General features: G+C 41.1%; 1 long non-coding RNA gene across 2 annotated transcripts; it reads left to right on the top strand.

The window, feature by feature from the left end:
* Positions 1 to 531: 531 nt before the first annotated feature.
* On the top strand, positions 532 to 11,336 carry LOC115896103. 2 transcript variants are annotated; one of them, XR_004056073.1, is made up of 3 exons: positions 532 to 973; positions 8,882 to 8,969; positions 10,549 to 11,336. It is a non-coding gene; the product is annotated as an uncharacterized LOC115896103 (long non-coding RNA). The 2 variants fall into 2 exon arrangements; XR_004056074.1 differs by lacking the exon at positions 532 to 973 and adding an exon at positions 5,358 to 5,854.
* The last annotated feature ends 3,043 nt before the right edge of the window (positions 11,337 to 14,379 follow it).

Raw genomic sequence — 14,379 nt, 5'->3', positions numbered from 1 at the left:
GTGACACACTCTCCAAGGGGTCAAGTCTTTTTATAACTCATGTGTCATGGAAAATACAACATCAATGGCTTGTTTGTTCCTGTCTTCCCTGATTCCTGAATCACATTCATCTTTCTACTCCATCCCACACCCTCCTCTGTTCTCACATTCCAGTCCTCTTGCTCTGGCACTGCCCCAATGATGAAATCACTGTATTTAAAAAAGAAAAGCTGAAATATTCACAATAGCAAAAATATGGAATCAACCTAAGGTTTATCAACAGAGGATTGAATTAAGAAAATGTGGTGGTATACACACACACACACATGCACGCTGTAGAATACTACTCATTAATAAAAAGTATGAAATCATGTCTTTTGCAGGAACATGAATGGAACTGGAGGCCATTATCCTGAGTGAAATGATGACTCAGAAACAGAAAATCAAATACAACATGTTCTCACTTATAAGTGGGGGCTAAACAATGGGTACACATTGATATAGAGAGTACAATAATAGAGATTGAAGACTTCAAAAGGTGGGAAGGTGGGAGGGGCTAAGAGTTGAAAATTACCTATTGAACACAGTGTTCACTTGTCGGGTGACGGATACACTAATAAAAGCCAAGACTTCACCACTATGCACCATCTGCATGTAAGAAATCTGTACTTGTACCCCCTAAATATGTTTTAAAAATTTAAAAAGGAAAAGCTGAAAAGCATGAATATTTTTTCTTTAAGTGAGCACAAGAACAAATATAAGCATTTCTTCAGACCTTTGGACACATTACGAGCAAAGCCCTGATGTCAGCCTGGCATCCCTCAGGCATCTCAGTGGCTGCCAGTCTTGCTGCTGTGGACGTTCAGCATCGCCTGCTTCTCCTTACTGCCCTGTGGGCTGCAGAATGTGCCTGCAGTAGTGGTGGGAGCCGTCTGTTTGTGCATCATCTTCCATAGGCATAGCGATCATTGCCAGCCAGTGGGACTTCTCCCAGGTGAGGATCCTTTTAGGCGATTAGCACAGTACTTGGCACATAGTGATTAGCAGCAATTGTTCTTAGTATAAACCTAGGATTTGCCCTGTAGGAACTGGTTGGTTACCAGTATTTTCTCTGGCCTTTACCTGCTATATTAGTTTCCTAGGGCTGCAGTAATAAAGTACCACAGGCTGCTGGCTTCGAATGACATAAATGTATTATCTCATAGTTCTGGAGGCTAGAAGTCTAAAATCAAGGTGTGGGCAGGGCCATCCTCCCTCTGAAACCTGTAGGGGAGTCCTTCTTAGCCTCTTCCTGGTTTCTAGTGGTTTACTGGTATAGAGGAGTAACAGTAACCCCCACAGGTTCTTAGTTGGAAAGGACCTTTGTTACAAAAGACAGATTGGACAAGAGAAAACCAAACAGAAGTTTATTAACATGTGTATTTTGAGTATACATGGAGACATCTAGAGAATGAGTAGTTTTCACAGAGGTGGCTTTGAATTTCAGCTTATATAGCATCTTCAACAAAGAACAGTAAATTTTTAGTAACAAGACAACAGAAAGGTATCGGGAGAACCCGCTCCCGATGTTTAACGTGGGTTCTTTTCTATTTCCTAAGTGTCTCAGCTGGGTTGAGAAATAAAGGGAAAGAGCACGAGAGAGACATTTAAAGCTGGGTGTCCGAGGGAGACATCACATGTCGGCAGTATCCGTGATGTTCCCCGAGCCGTAAAACCAGCAAGATTTTATTAGAGATTTTCAAAAGGGGAGGGATTGCACGAATAGGGTGTGGGTCACAGAGATCACATGCTTCACAAGGTAATAAAATATCACAAAGCAAGTGGAGGCAGGGTGAGATCACGGGACCACCGGATGAGGCGAAATTAAAATTGCTAATGAAGTTTCGGGCACACATTGTCATTGATAACATCTTATCAGGAAACAGGGTTTGAGAGCAGAAAACCTGTCTGACCAAAATTTATTAGGTGGGAATTTTCCTCGTCCTAATAAGCCGGAGATTGCTACAGGAGACCGGGGCTTATTTCATCCCTTCGGCTTGGACCATGAAAGATGGCACATGCTTCTAAAGGGGCCATTTATAGGCCTACCCTCAGGGCGCATTCTCTTTCTCAGGGATGTTCCTTGCTGAGAAAAAGAATTCAGTGATATTTCTCCTATTTGCTTATGAAAGAGGAGAAATATAGCTCTGTTGCATCCGGATCACTGGCGGCCAGTTCAAAGCTACCTCTCTTGTTCCCTGAACATCGCTGTTATCCTGTTCTTTTTTAAGATGCCCAGATTTCATATTGTTCAAACACACATGCTCTACAAACAATTTGTGCAGTGGACACAATCATCACAGGGTCATGAGGTGACATTCATCCTCCTCAGTTTAGGAAGAAGATGACGGGATTAAGAGATTAAAGTAAAGACAGGCATAGGAAATCACAAGGGTATTGATTGGGGAAGTGATAAGTGTCCATGAAATCTTCACAATTTATGTTCAGAGATTGCAGTAAATACAGGCATAAGAAATATAAAAGTATTAATTTGGGGAACTAATAATTGTCCATGAAATCTTCACAATTTATGTTCTTCCGCCGCGGCTTCAGCCAATCCATCCATTCGGGGTCCCTGACTTCCCACAACAGAAAGGGACCTTTGAATCTCTATGGGCAGCAACTTGCAGGTGGGCAGTGAAGAAAGGCAAATTACTTGCAGATAAAGGTTAGTTAGTGCAGCTTGCTAGTATAAATTCTTCTAATACCATTGTCAGGCTGACAAGGGTCTTAAACTGTCTTCAGTCTTTAACCTTTGTAACTGTAGTCAGGAGGGCAGAATACCTTTTGTCTCCATAAATCTTTGTCCTGCTTTTAGGCAAATGGAGGAAAGAGATCTCTTGAGTATCTGTTTCTTCTTGTCTTCAACAATCCTTCATATTTTGAAGAGGCACATTCTGGTCTCACATACCGGCAGCTTGCAGCTGCGTAACTCCAGTCTCTGCCTTCACCATCACATCACATTCTTTCTGTATGTCTCTGCCTTTACGTGGCTGTCATATAAGGACACCAGTGATATTGGATTGGGGGCCTTCCAATGTGACCTCATCTTAAATAATTACATCTGCAACAACCTGGTCCCCAAGTAAGGCCACATTCTGTGGTACTGTGGGTTGGGGCTTTAATGTTTTTGGAGGGAGACAGAATTCAACCAGTAACACCTGCCCCACTTGACTGCGTTTTATTTCAGGGCCTTTTTTTTTTTACGGTAAATTTTCTTTGGTTTGGAAACGTGCTTTTTTACTTGAAAAATTGAACTGGAAGTCTTACAGTTCCCAAGTTTGATTGTTTTATTTTTTTGCAATCTACTCCATATTTCCTTGTATCATAAAAGCTTCATGACCCAACACAGCATCTTGACATTGAGCAGAGAGCCGTCCTTTCTCCCTGGCTCTTTGAGAGCTCCTTGTCCTGGAGTTTTATCTGAGGCTTTGATTTGAAGCCTCAATTTTTGGATGTGGCCTTTATAGGGCTTTCTGAAGTAATGAGTGATCTGGCTTCACTGCTTCTTCAAAATGTCCCTGCAGCAACTGCTATTCTTGCTCTGTAGCATTTGGCTTTAAATATGTTTCATATCAACAGGGTTGGCACCTTCTGTTTTTCTCTTCCACTCATCCTTTTGAATGTAAATGTTTAATTTCTTGCAAACTCAGTACACTTTGCGTGAAGAAATAGATGCAACTGGCTTTTGTGAGTCAAAAACAGACTGGCTTCTTCCAGGGGTAATAGCAAACAGTTCCCCAGGCTGAGCTTGGTCATGCAGTGGCTTCAAGACATCATGTGCTAAGACTGACCTCCAAAGGATGGTTTTAGAAGATCAAGGGAGATTATATTGTCTTGAAAAAGATGGTTTAAATGAGATGCAGGCTAGTCTAGTTTAGGAGCAAAGACTGTTGGGATAGACCACTTACTGGCTGTGGGAACTTAAATAAGTTACTTAAGCATCAGTTTCATCATCTGTGAAAAGGAATTTATTATATCTACCTTATAAGTTTATTGCAAGGATTGAATAAGCTAATGCAGGAAACGCCCTTAGCACAGTACTTGGCACATAGTGATTAGCAGCAATTGTTCTTAGTATAAAGAGCTCCTGTTACTTTTCCCCTTTATCTAGACATTCTTTGCTTTAATTTGTTTTCCAACTGGCTTCAGCAGCATTTTTCTTTTTGAGGCATCTGAAGGTCAAGTTTCAGAAAAGGAAAGCAACTAAATGTGTTTAAATGTGTGGATGGAAATCTGATCAAAGGCAATTTTTTTTTTAAATAGACTTTGCCAAGTATTCAGGTGATGTTCTACACTAGTATTGACTATGTTAGGACACTAGGGTTACTGGAAATAAACTCAGCCAAGTATTGATTAGTAATATAAATGTCAAGGAATTAAACTTGCAATGAAGCAGGCAATGCAAACAGCCTTGTTTGGCTGTAAAAATGCCGACATTCCTGAAACGATGAGCTCATCATTAAATTCTTCATCTTCCACACCCCATAAGAGAATTCATGGCTTGTTTGCTCATTTTTGCTTCAGTTTTCTAGGCAGCTAAGAAGGAAATAAAGCAGTGGTTCTTTTTCTTTCTTTTTTTTTTTTTTTTTTTTGAGACAGAGTCTCGCTCTGTCGCCCAGGCTGGAGTGCAGTGGCCGGATCACAGCTCACTGCAAGCTCTGCCTCCCGGGTTTATGCCATTCTCCTGCCTCAGCCTCCCGAGTAGCTGGGACTACAGGCACCCGCCACCTCGCCCGGCTAGTTTTTTGTATTTTTTAGTAGAGACGGGGTTTCACCGTGTTAGCCAAGATGGTCTCGATCTCCTGACCTCGTGATCCGCCCGTCTCGGCCTCCCAAAGTGCTGGGATTACAGGCTTGAGCCACCGCGCCCGGCCAAAGCAGTGGTTCTTAAACTTTATTGTGCACCAGAATCACCGGGAACGTTTGTTAAGTCGCAGATTCTGCATCCTAGCCCTGCAGTTGTTGGTTCAGGAACTCTGGGCTTGGGCCTGAGAATTTGCATTTCTATCACATTCCCGGTGATGCTGCTGCTGCTGCTTCAGGAATCACACTTTGAGAACCACTAAGATGAAGTCCCCTGAGGCACTGTGATGTGGTATAGAGCAGGGAGCATTTTAGTCATAAGGCGATGGGTTTGAGTCCTGGGGCTGTCCTTATTAGCAGAACTCTTTTAAGCAAATAATCTCTGTGAGACTGGGTTTCTTCCATTTTCAATTAGAAATAATAAAATTCACCTCATGAAGGCCCTTGTAAGAGTTAAAATGTTTGTAAAGCACTTTGTTCATGTATTAGTTTTAAAAGATTTCATTAATTTTATTGTGAGATTCTTTTGTAAGTCATGTAATATTTCGGAGTGATTTGGGCAACCAAGTCTGTCAAATGAATAATGCCATTCATTTAAATAATGGAAGCAGTTTTAAATGTTTCACTAAAATTCCACTTCAGAATTGCCATGCCCTTTTTCAAGTTGGGATGTGTGTATGTGTACTTTCTTCCCCCCTTGTAATTAAACAAGTTGTTCTCCCCCATTTATTTCTTACTAAGTACTAAATTGCATAATGAATTGGGAATTTCCTCCTTCTCTAATTCTGTGCATTGGCATTTTAGCATATTTTGATGTGTAGGTGGTAGAGGACAGTGAAAAGTTCACAGCTGGAGTGCAAACGCTGAGTTTTCATGATTCATGAACAACTGGTATCTGACCACAAGTTTGTCTTTTTATATTTAGAATCAGCCATGTCAATATCTGCATGGCACAGAATCACCTGGGAGCTTCTTAAACGTGTAGAATTTAGCACCCCATCTCTAAAAAATATGATTCAGTATATAGAAGGTGGGTCCTGGTTATATACACTTGAAGTATCACCCCAGATGGTACAGAAACTACATTTCATGAAACCCCAGAAATGGTCTGGAATAGTCTAGTTTGTTTTTAAATTCTAACCTCTGCCTGCCATTAGCTGTGTAGACTCAATCAAATTCTCTGGTCTTCTTAAATCTTGGTGCTGTTTATGTGCAATTGCTCACTCTCATTTATTGGGGTTGTTATGCAGATTATAATTAACGTGTGTAAAGTGCCTAGCATGTAAAGTGTGCTGGGCCTGAAGCACTCAAACACTCCAATGTTGGGGTAGTTCTTCTACAATGCCAGACACTGGAAGGTGAACAGATAAGATCAACACAAAAGTTCCTAGGTGGATAGAAGTGAAATGAAGCCAGTTGGCTCTGTGAATCCATAAAATATTTACCAAGCCTTGGAGAAAGGGAATTCATCAAAGATTATATTAAAGTGACTAATTTCTTCTTTCTTTCTTTCTTTCTTTCTTTCTTTCTCTTTCTTTCTTTCTTCTTTCTTTCTTTCTTTCTCTCTCTTCTTCTTTCTTTCTTTCAGACAGAGCCTCACTCTGTCACCTAGACTACAGTGCGGTGACACAATCACAGCTCACTGTAGCCTTGACCTTCTGGGCTCAAGTGGTCCTCTCACCTCAGCCTCCCGAGTAGCTGGGACCACACCTGCATACCACCACACCTGGTAATTTTTTAGTATTTTGTAGAGACTGGGTCTTACTGTTTTGCCCAGGCTGGCCCTGAACTCTTGGGCTCAAGTGATCCTGTCCTTGGCCCCCAAGAGTCCTGGGAGTACAGGAGTGAGCCACATGCCCAGACTAAAGTGATTGGTTTCTTACAGGTATCTTCAGGTCAGGAACACTCACAACTAGTTTCTAACTTGTAATTATTTTCTAGGTTCTAAAGTTCTTATTTTGGATGCTGTAAGATTAAACAGTGTTTGTGTGTATTGAAATAAATTATTCAATCTAATCTTAGGAATCAGCAGACTATCATTTTTTACTGTGCCAGAACACTAATTTTCCATTCACTTTAGTGTGACAGATAATGTCCTTTCATGAAAACATTAAACACTTCAAGGGAGCCAAAATGAAGCCATATTAATACAAGACAACAGAGCCAATACTATTCAGTAACAAGATAGAAAAATGCTGTTTAAAAAGGAAATATTAATACTGTAAAGACCGATTTTTATTCAAGAAGTTAAGAACTACCATATAAATCTACATTTACTTTTATTTTTCTCAACATCTTTGTGGCTGTCCTTCTTTACTCTTGTAAGCAATTTTAAAATATTTTTTCTGTATTATGGTTTTTCCTAGCTTACTGACATGCTTCTAATTTACATGCTTAAAATTAGTAGCGTGGGCCGGGCGCGGTGGCTCAAGCCTGTAATCCCAGCACTTTGGGAGGCCGAGACGGGTGGATCGCGAGGTCAGGAGATCGAGACCATCCTGGCTAACACGGCGAAACCCCGTCTCTACTAAAAAATACAAAAAACTAGCCGGGCGAGTTGGCGGGTGCCTGTAGTCCCAGCTACTTGGGAGGCTGAGGCAGGAGAATGGCGGAAACCCGGGAGGCGGAGCTTGCAGTGAGCTGAGATCCGGCCACTGCACTCCAGCCTGGGCGACAGAGCGAGACTCCGTCTCAAAAAAAAAAAAAAAAAAAAAAAAAAAAATTAGTAGCGTGGCATTTTTTACTTCCATGCAATTCCTCAAGATCTATGATGTCAGCAGAGCTTTTAGAAGGTCTTCTAATTGCACATTCATTAAACAAAGCTCAAGAACAGACAGTCCTAAGGGGGTTTTCATTTATGGATCATTTAGTCTGGAGTTCCCCAAGGACAATGGTCAACATTAATTAAAACACCTTGAAGTTTGTAAACCACAGTTACTTCTGTGTGAGATGCCATGATAAGCTTTGAATTATCACTTGAAAAACAAGAAGATTTAGGAAATTTCAGCTTTCTTGTTGCTGTCCTGCAAATGCTACTTTAAAACAAATTTTCTTCAGTGTCACCAAGATTAACACAACTTACTGCTGTACAGAACCAATGTTTCATATTTGTAATTTGTTACATAAGAGAAAAAGAGGACTCCTGAGATATGGAGTAGATATCATATTCCCTATGTCTGGGGGGTAGACCGTCACTGAAACTGGAACTGCTAAATGGGTTCTTCCTGCTCACTGCACAGACACAATCAGTCCACTGAGACCATGGCATTGCAGTAAAGAAAGAGTATAATTGATGCCAGGCTGGCCACACCATGTAGGAGACAGAGTTATTACCCAAATCAATCTCCCTGAAGGCTCAGAAGTTAGGGATTTTTCAAGGATAAAATGGTGGGCAGGGGGCTAGGGAAGGGGGCATGTTTATTGGTTGGGGATGCAATCATAGGGGTATAGAAAACAGTCCTTGTAGGCTGAGTCCGCTTCTAAGTGGAGGCCACCAGAGGAGTTGTTGGTCTGAGTGGGGCTGTCCAGTAGTCAGAAATGCAAAAGCCTGAAGAGACATCTCAAAAGGCCAATTGTAGGTTCTATAATAGTGATGTTATCTGCAGGAGTAATTGGGGAGGCTGCAAATATTGTGACCTCCAGAATAATGGCTGGTAATTATGTAACTATGCCTACATCTTAGTAAAATTCAGGCCCCTCTCATCCTCCTAACTTGGTAGACTTTCATTAATTTTACAAGGGTAGTTTAGCTTTGGGGAAGAGCTAGTATCATTTAAACTATAAACTAAATTCCTCCTGAAGTTAGTTTGGCCCACACCCAGGAATGAGCAAAGACAGCCAGCCTGTGAGGCTAAAAGCAAGATGGAGTCAACCATGTCACATTTCTCTTACTGTCATGATTTTGCAAAGGCAGTTTCAGAGCCACTCCTGAAGTGGTAGGAAGGTGTGCAAATTATGGGTTTGTCATATGCCTCTCATATGCATGAAGGAATATGCATATGTAATACAAGAAAGATGTCGTTTTGAACCAATGTGACTTTCAAATATTTCCTTCTAGGTTGGACACCGAGGAACAATAAGAGATTATCCAGACTTTAGCCCATCAGTGGATGCTGAAGCTATTCAGAAAGCAATCAGAGGAATTGGTGAGTGATATTTTACAATTCCTTTCTTAATGTTGAAGCAAATCAGGCACATTACAATCTAAAAGTTCAGTTTGCTCAGCTTGGCTTACTCAATTTGATAAATTGTCAGGAATTTTCTAAAATTGTGAAATAATGAGGAAATATATAGAGAACTCAGCTTTATTAAATCCTAACATTTATCATATTTACTTAATATTAAAAAACTACCACTGATATTGGTGGTCTAGGGGAGATCCCCAGATGCCGGTGGGATCTCCACCCTGGCTGATATCCAGACTCTTGACACCATCTAGAGAAGAAATTCAAGGATGGGTCAAACGATAGTGAAAGTACAGAGATTTATTGCAAAGTGAAAAGTACACACTCGAGAAAGGGGAGTGTGAGTGTACTCAAGAGAGAGTGATGCACAAGGGGGTTTGGGGTTGTTGCCTTTATGGGTTTCTTTAACCAAGGGGTGGAATAGTCATGAAGATTCCGGGAAAAAGATGATTTCTTGGTACTGTGGTGCCACCCCTTTTTACACCAAATGTCAGTGTTTCCAGAACTGCCATGGCACTGGTGGGTGTGATTGAGTATGTTAATTAGCATATAATGAGATCCTAAGAGAATCCTATGTCAAATCCAGCACCACGTTGGGTCCAGTGGGTCTTAGCCAGCTTGATCCAGACTATGGGTTTTCAGGGTCATATCAGCCCCTAGTTTCTGCAGCTATTTCATCAGTTTCCTTTTGCTAGTCATGTGAAACTGCTACCTGGAATTTTCTGTTCTCCTGTGGCCACCCTGTATTAGTCCTGTCTAACCACCACCACCATGCTATCAACAGCAATAATAATTATCATATAAATTATTACAAATATGGCCCCCTTGGTTGGGCATGGTGGCTCATGCCTGTAATCCCAACACTTTGGGAAGGCGAGGCAGGAGGATCACTAGAGCCCAGGAGTTCAACACCAGCCTGGCAATATAGGGAGGGCCCTTCTCTCCAAAAACCTCAAAAAATTAGCTGGGTGAGGGGCTTGGGCTTGTGATCCCAGTTACTTGGGAGGCTGAGGTAGGGGGATACTTTGAGCCAGGGAGGTTGAGGCTGCCCTGAGCTGTGATTGTGCCACTGATCTCCAGCCTGGATGACAGAGTGAGAGTCTATTTCAAAAACAAAATAAAAAACAAAAAAAACTCAATACAATCCCATCAGTTCTTCCTGGATTTCACTCTTGCCCCTTTCGCTAGAGATAAACACCATCCCAAATTAGAGTTCATTCCCATGAAACTTTTAATACCATCACTATATATACAGGTACATATTGTTTTGCATGGTCTCAAACAGCATAAAATGAAATCATACTGTATACATTCTTCTGCAATATGTTTTTATCTCTTAACATTATATTTTTGAGATTTATCCATGTTGATATGGTTAGCTCTAGAGCATTAATTTTAACTGCATGGTATCTATTGCATCACTATATCAGAAGATGGGAATATTGATGGAACATTTAAATTGCCTACAATTCTTTTATATTGCAATATAAAAATGTGGCAGTGAATATTCCTCTTATGTCTTACTGTGCATATTTGCTAGCATTTCTCTAGAATATGACAAGAACTGGAATTTCCACATTGACGGGGATACTTCTCTTCAAATTAACTGGAAATTTTGCCATACTATTCTCTGAAATGAATGTAGAAATTAGCATTCCTTTCAGCAATGTACAAGACTTCTTTTTGCTCCATGTTCTCACCAATACTTGCTACAGTAAGACTATTCCATTTTTCTAATTAAGTGGGTCTAAATGGTATCTTATTCTGCATGTGTGTTTGTTTCCTCTCTCTACCCTGATGACTGATGCAGTTAAGCATCCTCACTTGTGCATCTGCTTCCACTTTCATACATCAATAAAATATAAAATATATTTTATCTATTTTTTTCAGTTGGTTTGTCTTCTTTAGATTGGCAAGAATTTTTTATAATTCCTCAATACAAACTTTTAAAAAAATATTACAAACCATGAAAATATTTCCTATAAGTTCATGGTTTTCTTTTAACATTGGTGACATGGTTTGGTCCTGTGTCCCCACCCAAATCTCATCTTGTAGCTCCCATAATTCCCACATATTGTGGGAGGGACCTGGTGGGAGATGATTGAATCATGGGGACAGGTCTTTTCCGTACTGTTCACATGATAGTGAATAAGTGTTACAAGATCTGATGGCTTTATAAGGTGGAGTTTCTCTGCATAAGCTCTCTCCTTGCCTGCCGCCATCCACATAAGATGTGACTTGCTCCTCCTTCCCTTCCACCATGATTGTGAGGCTTCCCCAGACACATGGAACTGTGAGTTCTCCATTAAACCTCTTTCCTTCATAAATTGCCCAGTCTAGGGTATGTCTTTATCAGCAACGTGAAAATGGATTAATACAATTGGTTACAGTAATTTTTATTGCATAGAAGTTTTAAATTTTAGTGAAATCAAGTTTACCAATATTTTTGTCTAGGATTTATTCTTATTGAATCTTTTCTATAATGAAGTCATAAAGATATTCTCCTACATTTTTTTTCAAAGTTTTGAAATTTTATTTTTCATATTATGATCTTTAATCTACATGAAATTAATGTTCATGGATGGTATTTAAAGGTGTCTCATTTTATTCTATTTCATGTGGACATTTAATTGTCCCAGAACAATGTATTGAAGAGCTCATCCTTTTCACACTGATTGGTATGTAATGTCACCTCGGTTTTACATTTCCCTATTTTTCTCTTCTCTGTTATGCTTCATTTATCTATTTGCCTCTCCCATTGTCACGATTATTAGGGTTTTATAATGACACTAAATATCTACTGGGCAATGTTTTTTTTGGCTCTTTGCCCTCCTCTATGAATTTTAAAATCGGCTTGTCAAATTCCATAAATATACTATATTAGAACTTTATATCAATATAATATTATGTTATTTCTGCCTGTTTAAGGTTTTTTTTTTTCCATTTTTCAATGTAAATTATTTCTTCATTTATCTCTTGACTGCCCTTTTTTTTTTTTTTAAGGGAGAAGGGCTTGCTGTGTCACCTAGGCTCAAGTGCAGTGATATGATCATAGCCCACTACAGCCTCAAACTCCTGGGCTTGAGGGATCCTACGGCCTCAGCCTCTGGTGTTGCTAGGACTATAGGTGCTCATCACAATGTGTGCCTAATTTTTAAATTTTTTGTAGCGACAGGGTCTTGCTATGTTGCCCAGGCTAGTCTTGGACTCCTGGGCTCAAGCAATCCTTCTGCCTTGTCCTCCCGAAGTCCTGGGATTGCAGATGTGAGCCACTGCACCCAGCCTGATTGCCCTATTTATATCTAGTGTTGAGTAGACTGTTTCATGAGGAGGTTAATAGTCTTTAAATTCTGTCGCCTCTTTTTAAACATTATGTTTCTTCGTGAATTTGCACTTTGGCTTACAGGCCTTCTTTAAGAAGGAGGTTATTGTTTATGAGCACCACTTCTGACATGTTCTGAGTTCAGAATCAGGTATCATAATGGCGTTTGCGTTAGGGCTAGGTCAGACCCAGTCTCTGAACCGGAGGCATCTTGGCTTAGTTTTTGATCTTGAGCATGTTTAAAAATAAGAGATGAGAAACTGCCAGGCATACAAACTACAAATAACTGCAGGTAGTTTGGTATATTTGTAGTCCAGTTGCATAGGTTATAGAGATGCAGAGGGGGGTAGAAAATGAGAACAAAGACATAAGGCAGGAGAGTTCATAATGAGCTGATATACGAGCTAAGGGGCTTAAACTTCATCCTGAAGATTACAAAGAGCCATTTGAATTTTAGTCAAGTGGATAACATGATCAGATTGTGTTTTTAAACATTTACTTAGGCAGTAGTGTACAGGAATAATTATACGGGGGTCACATTAGGAGGCGATTTAGGTTATCCAGGTAAAATATGATAAGGACACAGTGGCAGAGGGCATGCGGAGGAGATGACAAATGTAAGAGATGCAGATAATTGCTATAATATAGAGAATAAGATAAAGAAAGGAATCTGAGCTGATTCCCAGGATTTTTGCCTGGATAACTATATCCATAGTTGTGGATGAGGGAACATAGAAAGACAGACAAGTCAGAGAGGAAATACAATAAAGTCCACCCAGAACACACTGAGTTTCAGACACTTGTGCAGTTGAGGTGGCTGGTAGTGTACTGACACAGATGCTGGGTACGGTACACACATGAAGGGTCCACATTGGTACTCAGACCCACAGAGCACAAACACACTTTAATCTGATTCAGTATTTACTTAACTATGTATAAGAATACAAAACCAAAGACACAGAAAGGCAGCATCTTTCACTGGGAGGCCCAGCAGCTAACCAAGTACACAGAAGCTTTTGCATCATCTTTGATGTAAGTTATGTACCACTGCCTTGGAAGTGTGTAGATGAGGTCTGTGAGGGTCACCTTGACACAAAGAAGTTGAGCATTGAGTTCCGGGTGCTCTTTTATACCTCTCTAGTCATGCGTGCTCTAGGCCTGCAAGCCAATTCACAGCTTCCCAAACCAGGTATCATCATGGGCTGGGAAATTAATAAGACACAACTTTCCACGTTTATCTTACTACTGTAGTCACCAAGATAAGAGTGACCTTGAGGTCATTCTCAGGCAGGCCGGCATCAGCTCTGGCCTGATGTTACCTTTCACTTACAAACAATTCATTTTGTATATGGGTTTGAAATTCATGAGAGAGGTCAGGCACGGTGGCTTAGCCCTGAAATCCCAGCACTTTGGGAGGCTGAGGTGGGTGGATCATCTGAGGTCAGGAGTTCAGACCAGCCTGATCAACGTGGTGAAACCCCATCTCTACTAAATAAAAAAAATTAGCTAGGCATGATTGCACATGCCTGTAATCCCAGCTACTTGGGAGGCTGAGGCAGGAGAATCGCTTGAACCTGGGAGGTGATGGTTGCAGTGAGCCGAGATGGTGCTATTGCATTGCAGCTGGGCAATGAGAGAGAGAGGGGGTGGGGGGAGAGAGAGAGAGACGGAGAAAGGGAGGAAGGGAGGAAAGAAGGGGGGAGGGAGGGATGGAGGGAGGAAGGGAGGAAAGAAGGGAGGAGGGAGGGAGGGAGGAAGGAGGAAGGAAAGAAGGAAGGAAGGAAGGAAGGAAAGGAGGGAAGGAAGGAAGGAAGGAAGGGAGGGAGGGAGGGATGTGGAAGAAATGCATGAGAGAGATGTGGACCAGAGATAGAAATATATGTTTTGGCCGGGTGCGGTGGCTCAAGCCTGTAATCCTAGCACTTTGGGAGGCCGAGACGGGCAGATCGCGAGATCAGGAGATCGAGACCATCCTGGCTAACATGGTGAAACCCCGTCTCTACTAAAAACTACAAAAAAACTAGCCGGGCGGGTGGCGGCGCCTGTAGT

Source organism: Rhinopithecus roxellana, unplaced genomic scaffold (genome assembly GCF_007565055.1).
Source record: "Rhinopithecus roxellana isolate Shanxi Qingling unplaced genomic scaffold, ASM756505v1 contig4886, whole genome shotgun sequence".
NCBI classification, from domain to species: domain Eukaryota; kingdom Metazoa; phylum Chordata; class Mammalia; order Primates; family Cercopithecidae; genus Rhinopithecus; species Rhinopithecus roxellana.
Note: the sequence above shows the minus strand (reverse complement) of the source record. Positions and strands in the feature narration are given on the sequence as shown.